Source organism: Plectropomus leopardus, chromosome 14 (assembly GCF_008729295.1).
Source record: "Plectropomus leopardus isolate mb chromosome 14, YSFRI_Pleo_2.0, whole genome shotgun sequence".
In the NCBI taxonomy this organism is placed as follows: domain Eukaryota; kingdom Metazoa; phylum Chordata; class Actinopteri; order Perciformes; family Serranidae; genus Plectropomus; species Plectropomus leopardus.
In genome coordinates this window covers 26,517,198-26,529,946 of record NC_056476.1, presented here as the reverse complement: position 1 = coordinate 26,529,946, position 12,749 = coordinate 26,517,198, and positions in this window count along the sequence as shown.

Genomic DNA, 12,749 nt, shown 5'->3' with positions numbered 1-12,749 from the left:
CCCCTTTGTAACTCTCTCTCTCTCTCAACACCCACACAAGTGTCAGTTATATGCAGGACAACGTGATATTGTGACATGGAATATTACATTTCACATACATTTATTGTTACAATTACTACTACAATTAAAAAATAATATTTTAAATAATAATAATAATTTAGCAGCCTACAGTAACTGGAAAATAAGCCAGATATTCTCTTGACATTGGCAAAGGCATTGGCTATATAGACAAAACCAATTGGGGAGGCAACCACAAAGCAATTTTACAATTTATAATTATGAACATTTCAGCTACCAGAACAACAGCTCTATAAGACGAGGCAGTTTGATTTACAAAGCATGTTTAATAAGCAGAGGTTGGCTCAAGATGCTGTACAGAGAAGTTAATACAAAACAATAGCGATGCAACAGATTTCCCAGCAGATCTGACTCTGGAGTCTTATTTGTTAGTTACGGCGATGTTTTATATACATTTTTTATGGATGTTTGAATGCTTCACATGGGGAAAAAGGCAAGACAGGCCTCAAATTATGTACTTATTGTGCTTTAAAGCTTTCTAGAAGTTTGTTATTATTGAATTAATCAAAATTCATGGTGATATTTCCAAAGCAAGCACAAGGAGGGATCACAAGATTTATTTTATTGATATGATATATGTCAATGTCAAGACACTAATACCTGCCCCTCTCATAATTAAGATTATGTTAGTCTTTGTTTGGGTATTTATAAGCTAACTGCAAGGATTTATTTGTATAGTGTTATAAGTTATTATATTCATTAACTTATCTCCAGCTAAACCTGCAGTCAAGTGTACTTACTTAGGATTTAGGCTTACTTACACTTTCACTGTGCGATGGAAGATTATGTTCTCAGCTGAAAATATAGATATTGCTTGATATGATTTTAGGAAAAACATCTGTCCAAAGTGTAGGTACAAATATAATGAGGAGTGAATTTTTTTTCGGGAAGTGACAGAAAAAGAGAATAATAGCTAAACTGAGTTTGAAAACAATTGAATTGTCATATTTCTGACTGCACTGGAGACCATAAATTACATATTTATGAGGAATTAACAGATGTGTGCTACCAGAGGTGTTAAGCTTTTGCCAGAAGTGCTTCTCTAATCTAAACTGGAGTGTTTTCTGCTCCAAATCACAATAAGATAGTGTGTACCATCCTTGTGTGTTTGAGCGTAGCAGTGCATCTGCATATTCCATTAAGTATGTGTCACTGGGTCTCAGGTTTGTATGTGAATCTGCATGTCTGCTACATGAGTGTGTTCACCCATGTATATGTACCTGTGGTTTGTCACAACATGTGTTTCATTGTGTCTGAGTGTCTGTGGGTGTTCTCTGCATTCCTCCTGGTGCTTTAATTATTTCCCCCGTGGTAATCATACTGTGCAGGTCTGATTAGTCTCGTTGTCATGGCAACAATCCAGGGTAAAAACATCCCTGAGATGATGGGAGGTGTTGCACTGCTGATCAGATGACTCTCAGGCCATGACAAAGTATTTTTAAAATGAAGCAGGTGCACTGTGATGGCTGGCTGAAAGGCCTGAATCCTTGAAGATGGAATTGTTAGTTTCCTTATTTGTGTTTCTAAGCTTTTGCATCACTGTGAAGAAAAGTTTGCCAAAAACAGTCGAGGAATCATCTGTTACAACTCCTTTGGACTCATTTATACTCCCTTTACTCACAAAAATAGATTCTTCTGTTTCAAATGTTGCAAAGGTCACTGTCGTCACACTTTCATGTTGGCATAGACACACAGATACAAACGAGGAGACAGTGGACACTGTAATGCTGTACCTGTAAACAAAGGAAGGTCTATGCAGCCTTTACATACGTCCCGACATGTGGTGGAGCATTCTTCTCACTAATCCCACTATATATTAGGGCTGTCAAATGATTATTTTTTAATCCACATTTAATTGCAATTAATCCTCTTTTTTTGTTTGTTTGTTTGATTGTTTTTTCAGTAATGTTTTCAATTCCATTATTTTGCATTACAGTTCATAGTGACATGGTAAAGCAGCTCTTATGAGATTGTCTTGATTGGGTATCAAATAACAGTTAAAAACAGTATCATTTTTGCACTGCACTTATGCACAAAGTGTTTTGACCAACCAACTAACCAAAACCCAAAGAAGTTCACTATTATGTAAGTTAAAGACATGAATTGCACAAGTGCTTCATTTTGAGAAGTTGAAACCCGTGTTTTTACATTTTTGTTTAAAAAGAAAAGTTGGTTATCAAAATTTTAGCCAATTAGTTTTCAGTTTCTTGATTGCTCAACTAGCCTAATCTTTAAAACTCTACTGCTAATTACAGTGTATAAAAATTGATTTTTAGGGTCAGTCTTAAGTTATGTTTTGCATTAGTGCTACAGCAAACAAAAGTATGTTTACTTTTAGTGTTTCTCACCTAACTAGTGCAGCTTCAAACAAGTTAGTGGTCCTGGTCAAGGAACAGTCTGCCACCTAACCCAGATTGTACGGATTGAACAAACAACTGTTTAATAAAGTAATTTAGAAACACTAAGTAGACTTTGTTGCCTTTTAACATGCATTTGTATCCACCTGTGGCTGACAATACAACAGCCCATTTGATGAGCTTTTATGGGTTTTTTCGTCCTAATAGCTGTAATCTTTTGGTATCATATTGTATCCCAAACAGGCCTTTTTCTTGATGTTCAGATTAGTGAAAACATTTTTATTACTTACTTCATTTAAAAAATAAAAATACAATTTTATAGCAAGGGATGGGTAGCTCTTCATACAGAGAGAAGCTCAGAGATCCACTTTAAAATACAAAGACGTCTTGCCAGACAGGACTCAACTTACACGAGAACCAGTGACAATCAGGAGGTAATTGCAGCTGTAATTATTACCAGAGTAGAGATGAACAGTTTCCTATATACATGCTGCGTGAGGATGGGAATCAAATTACTGACCAGTACAGGAAATATTAAAAACACCCCAGCTCTTGATGAGAAATAAGTATCTCTGAACTGGACTTACAAGCTAAACAACAGTCTGAGAGAAAACTCACTGTGTGAATTCAGGCCATAGTAATATTCACTTTGCCTTAATGTCTTTTTGTTTACTTCTTCAAACTATTTACACCCCTGTATACACCCTTTAGCATCTTTCCAAGAATGTCTGGGCTTTTAACAAACTTCACTGAAAAGTAGATGAATCAATCAAAACTGGACTTTCATCCAGGAGACCACAGGTTGTGTCTTGTGATACATTTAAAGTCACCGTTGTTTTGACATAACATTATTAAATTTATGCACGATCACGATGCATCAAAGTCATGTAGTTAATTTTAACTAAAACATGATCTTCAGGTGGTGCTAATGTTACAGATTCTTGCTGCTGACCTATTCCCAGGAAAATGTTTTTCATTTTGTCTCCATCACACCTCAGTCTCTGATGAGCTTTTAGACCCAAGACTTTCATTGGCAATGACCATTTCTGTAACTGGTGTGGACTCGAGTCACATGACTTGGACTCGAGTCATGAACGAGTCATAACACCAATCAGATTTTTGACTTGAAAATACTATACATCATATAGTAAATATAAATAAATAAATATTATAAATATGAAACAATTTCCTGGATCAACTAACATTAGCATCCAATCAAGCTGCAGGAGAGAAACATACGTTGCGTTACTGACAACCAAAAAAAAAAAAAACAGCAAGGGTAATTTCATTGACATCCAAAAATTATTCAGTGGTAGAAAGGGAAAAAATAGAATTGCAGTAAAATGTGAGGGCCAACGGTTATAAACGAAGGCTTAACAACTTCCAACACTGTTTGCCATCTGAAGTTAAAAACGGTTATACAAGACTAATATTACATACTAATGAGAGCTAATGCTTAACTTTTTTCGATCACTACAGATAATACACAATACAGGTCTATTATCATATAATAGTTAAACACATTTGACATGCAAGGCAAACAAGACGAGATAGACCCAAGTGGACAAGACATACTGCACGCAGCCAGACAGACAAGACAAGCAGGACGGGACTGGACAGACAAGACAAGACCGAGGTGGATAGGTCGGGCTGTTGGGACAAACTGCACATTGTGATTTCTTGTAGCTTTGTTACCTAAAAGAAAGAATTGATGTGAGACAAATGAGGACTGTTTGTGGAAACAAAGATGTATCAGTGTTGAAGGTATTGCAAAAAGGGGGGCCAGGTGTTCTGATAGGATGTGATAGATGCAGTTAGTTTTTCAAGACTCGATTGGTCTGTGAGTAAACTGAGCCAGTGGAATATGGATACATAGCTCTGTCTGACAGACCAAAGGACAAAAAAAGAGCTACTGCTTAGCTAACATGCTAATGCTTAACAGCTAAGGAACTTTGAACAAACTTCTTTTAACGAAAAATAATTTTTAAAAGCATGACTTTTTTTGTACATTTAACGTTTTTAGATGGCAGTACATTTGGCGAAGAGTATATTATGTCTTTTTTAGGACTTGAAACTCAAAGTTTAGGACTTGCCTGTCTGATTTACAAAGTACACAAACACAGCTCAAAAAAACTTCGGAATTTGGGACCTGACTTGGGACTTGCAAACAATGACCTGATCCCACCTCTGGCATTTGATAGGAAATAACTTGAACTTGAATTACAGGAAAATACTTGAAATTAAAGACTGTCTTTAAACTGTCTGTTTTGATGAACAAAACTTTCAAGCACTTTAAATAGTTCCCAACTAAGTGATGCATTCAGCACTTTTCAGCCTAACAGCCTCGTTCAGACTGAGACTCATTGATCAGTTTGGAACTCATGCTATTCATCGTTGCAGTCCTGACTCAGAGGAGAAACTGTTGATTGCTTTCTGCTGTGGACATTTCTGGCACCAAGCAGCCCTCCTTATCTTTCCTTTTTTGTAATTTGGGGAAAAAGCATTGCCGCTACAATTGTTCGCCGAACCTTTCAAAGCAGTACAAATGACTGAAACTTCCCCTCTGTGATTATATGGTGGTGCTAAGAACGTTGTAATCAGCACACAAAAGCATTTACAAGGTGCAAAATTTGATGCTTTTCTGAGTCTCATTTTTCTTAAATTTTTTTCAAGTTTCCAGATAAGCAGCTCTGTATACTCTTCAGCATTCCCAGCCAACAGTAACAGTTTTTCTACATAACTCGTTACTTGATAATCCAATGCGGCTGATTAATGGTACGCTATTTTTTGGTCTTGAAAGTGAACACCAATGTAGACAGAGATGCTAAGCAGTTAGAGTGGATAATGATACGGATTTATGCAATCCTCTCTCATGTTTTATGGACTTTCAGAGTGTCACTCTTACTGCAGCCATGAGCACAGAACTTGACAGGCTGCGCCTAGTTACAGTGACTATGGGAAGGAATAGGGGTTTAGAGAAGGATCAGTTGTGTATAAGTCTGACTCACTGTATGCAGACTGTGGTAATACGCCTGCCATAGGCTGGCATTACTCCCCCACCTTATTCTTGTGAATATGATATCCCAGGAACACCTTGAGGAATTTTTTTTTTTTTTTTGCAAATTTAGCACAAATATCCTGTTGGACTCAACAATGAACTGATTAGAATTTGGTAGTTGTAGGTCAAACATCAAGATCACTGTGACCTTGTATCCATTTCATTGTTGTGAATTTGATATGCCAAGAACACCTTGAGGGAAGTTGGCAAAAATATCCACTCTGACTAAAGAAGGAAGTGACTGGAATTTTGTGGTCGAAGGTCCATAAGGTCCAAAGTCATACGCTTATAATGGCCAAATTTCACACAGTCTAATAGTGTGAAATAACATAACTATAACATTATAGTTTGAAAAAGGCCCAAGATTATCCTTACTGTGACATGATAACATTCACTAAAAACACTGTCTGGCCATTATTTAACCCCATAACTGACATTTGGTCAGACACTGAATTGGTGACACTAATGTTGGGTGTCCAACATTCAATCAATCAATCAATCAGACTTCATTTGTATAGCACTTTTCATACAGATAAACTGCTAGAAGACCTGAGGGTATGAGACGGTTCATAAGAAAAAAGCAAATCTGATAGATAACTGGAACTAAGACCATCAAAAGTTTTAAAACTAATAAAATGATCTTAAAATCGACTCTGAAACACACTGGGAGCCAATGCAGAGACCTCAAAATTGGTGTATTATGAGCTCTACTTCTGGTCCTCATTAGCACGTGTCACTGAATTTTGTAGCAAATGCAAATGAGATTAGAAAAAACGTGAAACTGCGCTGACTGTAAAGATCTTCTGCGCTGTTGAGGGGAAGATTTGTGTGAAGCATCCATGTTTTTGCAGACATAGAAGAAAACTGTAAGCACAACTTGACTGGTTTGTGGAGGCATCCAAACACGAGGCAGTCATTCCTTTCTCTTGAGCTTGCACAGCACCGTGGATATAGGTCTAGATATGCAAGAGTAGTAGTATCATAGTTAGTTGGAAGGTAACCATTGTAGAATATCTGAGCATTGAATAGATTTTTAAGTGTGTGCTAAGCTGACCAATATTCTTCCTCAAACACGGACTTGTCCTTTAAAGTTCTCTTGCATGTTTTAAATTCATAATTAAAATGCATTGTAAATTGGACTGATCATTTATCTGAACGGGACACAATGTAACTGCTGCAAAGCCAGAGCGTCATTTTTCATCTCAGATATGAATATGAGTCAATACATCATCCTGGGTTATATTAGTCTCCTGTAAAGTATCTGGCTTCTGAGTTCTCACCAACTTTTAGGAGAGAGCAGCGAGAACAAAGAGGAGGGAAGCTCTGTGGGAGAGATGATTAAATGCTTTGGACATTAACTGCTGTTTGGGTGACAGCTCAGTGTGGGAACAGGGACACAAACACATACGCATAAGATCAAGTATGTGTGTGGATACAGCTTGTTTAGAAATGATTAATGAATCATTAATGATTTAGATATATATCAAGGATACTTTCCTAAAATAAAAGCAAGTTCTTTTTTTCCTAAGTCACCGCATACATAAACCAAAATTAATCCATCACATGGAACAGGAAGATGATGGTTATTAAATCTCAAAATATTCTAGCAGCACCAAAAAACTAATTTTACTAAGACGGCAAGGTTTCAGTGGCAATTGAAATAACTCGGGAGACATCCTGACTCTGATAAATACAAAGAGAATAAAAAGTGGGACAACCAGCCCCAGTTTCCCCGAACTTAAAATTGTATGTCAGCATCAATAGCTTTGCTCTGAAGCCAACGTGTTCCAATAACTTCAGGCTGACAAGTAAAGGCTGCTGGAGGGAGCTGATGGATGTTCCCAATGCAAGGAGCAGAGTTCTTACTTAAATAGGTATCAAAATTTGATAAAGCTTCATACTTTTTCTTCAGTTCGACTTTGGTTGCTTTTCACAGTTTGTATAACTAAAATCTCTCTTGAACATTTTAAGAGCAGAACAAAGGTAATGGTATTTCGAGTGTGGCGTGAGGGTTGGTGACGTGTTATATCATATTGCCTTTATATTGACTTTAGTGATCTTCTGACTTTTCCTTTAGTGCCACAATCAGGTTGACTTATTTTGAGTAAAATGTCTTGACTAAAATTGGATTAATTTTTTATATAATTAGGTAAACATAATCACACTCCTTGATCACTGTACTTTTTTATCAAGTGCCACTCTCAGGTCAGTTTTTTAAATTTCTACAGTACTTTGCTTTGTGACCAAATATCTGCAAAGGTAATAATATTCCCACAAGCATCAGCTGTACTTTGTGTTTAGTGCTTATTAGCTAAGATTTTGAACATAGTTTGTAAATCCAATCTGATGCTCTTCACTAAAATGAGAGCATTGTTTGATGAAACATTGTTCTATTTCTACATAAATTAACAAACTATGAAGTAAATCACACATTCACTGTGCTTGGCACTCTGTGGCTCTATCTCACTAATCAGAGTGCCCAGAGTACGCTATACTGCTCCTAGACTGCAGTCCCCTGAATAACCAAGTGGTACATTCCAACAGTGCTCCGAATTTACAAATGGTCCATTTGGTACCAAAGTGTGGTCTGGCTCTCTGAGTCAATATTTACAAATTCATTTTTAATACATATCCCTGCTTAAAGGTCTATTTTGTAAGATTTTGTGGCATCTAGAGGACACTGCAACCAACAAGAAACTTTTCCCGTGTGCAAACCTTGTAAGAGAGAACTGTGGTGGCGAATGGGAAAAGGCTGTCTTTCTATAAGGAAACGCATTATTCCCATAGAGCGCATCAGAGACTTAACAGCAGCTAAATCCCGCCAGCTAACTTACAGTTTAGCGCTCCGCTAACTTGAATGGAGATATAATTATTTAATCTTGCAGCTGTTCTCAACTTTTGAAATGTTATTGGAACAAATGCATCAAATCCAGATAGTGAAACAAGTCTTTTTGTAGGGATTTTGATGCTAAAAATAATGGTCCCATGGCAACGTGATGGACCCAGACAATGTAATTCTATTTTTGGCCATTCTGTAAAATTGGCTTTAAATCTGGTGCACTTCATGGGGGCTTGATTCAGAAGGACATCTCCATAGTGTATATGTTCTGGCTCTTCATCATAGTTTTTTTTTTTAATTTATTGTAGACTGATTTGTAAATTAACACACAATTCTTAATGTGACGAAGCAGTTGAATCAAATATATCATCCACATGTCACTGAGCATAATCCCACGACCTCGATTTCCGTCAACACTAATACTGAGTCACCCACAAGAACTTGTAGAATGCGGGAGTTGATTAAATATCAGTGGCTCTCACACAGCAGGAGGAATGATACATGCGTCTCATCTACAGTCAGTGTGAAGAGAGGTGCTGTGGGTAATTTTACACATGGGTGGAACAGCAGCAGTAACTTCATTCATTATTCAAAACTCCTGGCAGGGTGACAGAACCGGTCGAGATCAGACAGTGACTTACGACATGTTTATTTTTAATTTTCTTCCATTGGATAAAGATAAGAACTGATGTTTTGCATATGGTCTTAACTATGTTTATTTGACTTCAAAGACATAAATCTGGGTTTTTAAAATTTGCAGAAATAGAGAACATTGGTTTAAAATGCATACATTTGCTTATACTACTTGTTTTTGCAGAAGTTTTATGTTATTTGTGCTATGTTTTATCTATTAATTGATGCTGAGCATTTTGGTCAACTCTGTTGTTCACGTCAGCCCCGATATGCCAGCAAGCGCAGCACCAATATACTTTTGGCTGCTCATTCACCCACTGACAGCATATTTGGGGTGATGCTCACTGGCTATAAATCGCATATGTGCATGCATGGCTTTCTCTGCAAAAACCTGTTATAGTATAACTGCCTGCTGTCCATTTCAGTGTCTGTTTTGGTGTCAGCCTGTTGGACTTATTCCTATTATACATATGCATTGTTCGCATGTACAGTAAATGTGTCAATACTTATTTTTGACATTGCAACTGACAAGAGATCGTTGATAGTTATTTTGAGATGGATCTAAGTTAATAAGACTCATCTAAAATCTGACTAACACTGTTTTAAGAAGTCAATAATAGAAACTACATTTATATCTATATCATATATGACATTTAGCTAGTTGAACACTGGACCTCATTTACAAGAAGTTTGCATCTAAAGTTTGACATTTTCACCGCAGCCACACTGACAGCACCTCACAGAAGAAGCTCTGAAAGGACACACTGACCCAGACGTACACTGCCTCCTAATGCAAAACCCACATAATCTGACAGCAGCTCTTCACAAGTATGAACAGGGTGAAAAGGTTAACAGACTGTGGGAGGCAGAGCGGTCTGCACGTTGTCCATTTATTGATAAGACTGCACATTTGAAAGTTCTGCCTTTAAGACTTTGTTTCTTTGACAGATATACTATTAAAATATTTGTCCTGTCCAAATGTATTGGAAGTGAATCCATGAACATTTTTCGACTAGTTTAAGCGGCTTTTGTTGGCTGAAACCTTATTTTATTCAGTACAGGAATGCTTTCACGTGGTTCAGTATAACAGACCACTTTTGCAACTGAAGTCCACAAACCAATGGGTGACGTAACCTTACTCGTCAAGTGCTAATTTGTAGAATATCATATAAACCTTTTTATTAGTATAAGGTGCGTGGAGAATATCTCTGAATGAGAAATATACTCTAAATGTCATATAGAGCTCCTTTCAGTTGTTCTCAGATTGGCCCACAGATACATTTTAAAGAATACTGCAATCTCTCCAGTCAAAGTCCTTCAGATACTCCTGACTAAGAGTGCACATGTACTCAAAGATTTGGTTGACTTCAAAACTACTTATTAATTCAACCATTATTTATAAAAGGTGATCCACTGAGAGTTGTTCTGTCTCTTAAAAGCATATTTGTTACAAAAGAGCCTCAAAAAATAAAGAAAACAACCATTGTGCATGAAGAATGGCAAAAATTGTCAAATGATCAGACTAGCGACAGTTAGTGTCATTGGTGCTGTTGATCAACCATCTTCTGAAAAATCACTTGGTTCAACTATTACACTAATGTGAAAATAACTTCCAGCTCTCATTAGGGTTATATTAGGCAGCAGTCCATGAAAGTCATTACTTTCTAAATTACCTCCTTAAATTGGTGATAGCCTCCTTTTACCATCATAAAATATAATGACATACGCCTCTCTTTTGTGAATGAGAACGACATGAGACAGCTTTGTTCAATGTTCTTGTGAATCATTCATTATTGAATGATATGTTTTTTTTTATATATTATGCTGTGTAAAACGTAAATGAAAACAGAATGCAGTGATTTGGCTTTTTTGACCAATTCAGCTGAATATGATAAAAAGACAATATATTTAATGTTCCAGGTGATAAACTTTGTTTTCTGTGGCAGATTAAAGTGTCATTATTAGGTATAAAGGGTTATCCCCTGAAGGATCAACTGCTGACAAGCAAGGATGGTCACTTTGTGAAAAAAATGCTAGGGCAAACAATCCAACAATCTCAAAGCACATTTGCAGGGAATTCAGGTATTTGAACCATCCACAATCTGTAATACTATCACAAGATTCAGAAATTATGGAGAAATGCCTGCATGTAAGGGGCAAGGCTAAAAACCAAAACTTAATGGCTGTGACCTTTGACCTCTCAAGCTGCACTGCATTGAAAACCAGTATGATCATATTAAAGGACATTACTGCATGGGCTCAGGAACCCTTTGGAGGCACACTGTTGATAATCACCATCTGTCACTATATCTACAAATGCAAATTAAAATATGACAGAAAGTGAAAGTCATATATCAACAACATAACATACAGAAACACAGCTGACTTCTCTGAGCCTGAGCTCATTAGAGATGGAATGACACAAAATGTAAAAGAGGGCTGACGAGTCCACATTTTTTCAAAAGTCCGAAATTGTTGGAAATAAACGCAAAGTTCAAAAGCAAAATCATGAGTTCTCATCTGTAAAGCACAGTGAATACTGAAGGGCACACAGAGGTTGTAAAGGCAACATATGCTGCCCTGCAGACCACATCTTCCTCAGGGATGTCCCTGCTCATTCCAGCAAGTCAATGAGACACATTCTGCACATTAAACCAGTGTGGCTTTGTTGCAAAGTACCGCAGGCACTAGAATGGCCTGCCTGCAATCCAGACCTTTCTGCCATTGAAAATGTGTAGGGCATTATGAAATACAAAATATGGCAATGGAGACTGGCTCCTGTTTTTTAGAATGTATTGAAGGCATCAAATTCAGATCAAGTGCATATTTTCAAAAACATAAAAAAAAAAGGTTTAGCAGTTTGAACACTAAATGTCTTTGTACTTTTTCCAATTAAATTTGGGTCAAAGATAGTTTGCAAATAATTGCATTCTGTTTGTATTTACATTTTACACAGAACTTTTCTGGGATTGGGGTTGTACATGAATGTGTAAATTTAAAATTAATCAGCATACTTTTACTTCACAATGCTCCTAAAATCACAGACAGTTAAATGCTTAAAAACTGCTTAAATTCACAAGGCAACATTTTAACTGCTGGTGTCATGAGGAAAAAACTTCTGAAAAATGGGTTTGCAGTGAAGTTTTGAAACACTGCTACAGATCAAGTCTTTGACACTCTCCATAGGGTGGCAGCTATAATCTCTATCAAAGTCTGACCTGCTCCACCTGTTTGTCATCTTTATAAATATTTCTGTCAGTCCCTGCTCCTATTTGGCTCTGCTAAAAGTGTCTGAGCAAAATGTCAACTTATTAAATATCTACGTTACAAGATGGCAGCGCTGCAGTGATTTCCCCAAATGCTTCTTTCAGTCCTCCAACTGGGAGAGAAAGGCGTTCTGAGAAGTGAAAATGTTCCAGCAAAGTGAAATATTGCTTTAAGCCTCAGAGAAAGAAAAAGTGACAGGCAAAAAGTAGCACTGGGCCGCTGTGTATGCTGGTTTCTACATGAAAAGCAGCAGATATAAAGAGTTCCCTGTGGCTCGGCAAAAATTAAACAAGATGGGGAGGAGCTGTTTGCTTCGAAAGAGAGAATGACTTTTTATTCACTAAAGTGCTGAATAAAAAAACAAAAAAAACACTTATATACACGTATAGCAGCTGCTATGTAACAACACTTCATCAAGAAAGCATCTCACCATGTATACTTGACATATGTCGAATGATCCCCAAGGCCTTATTCAACAACAAATGCTGTATACAACTGCCATTCATCAATACTGGAA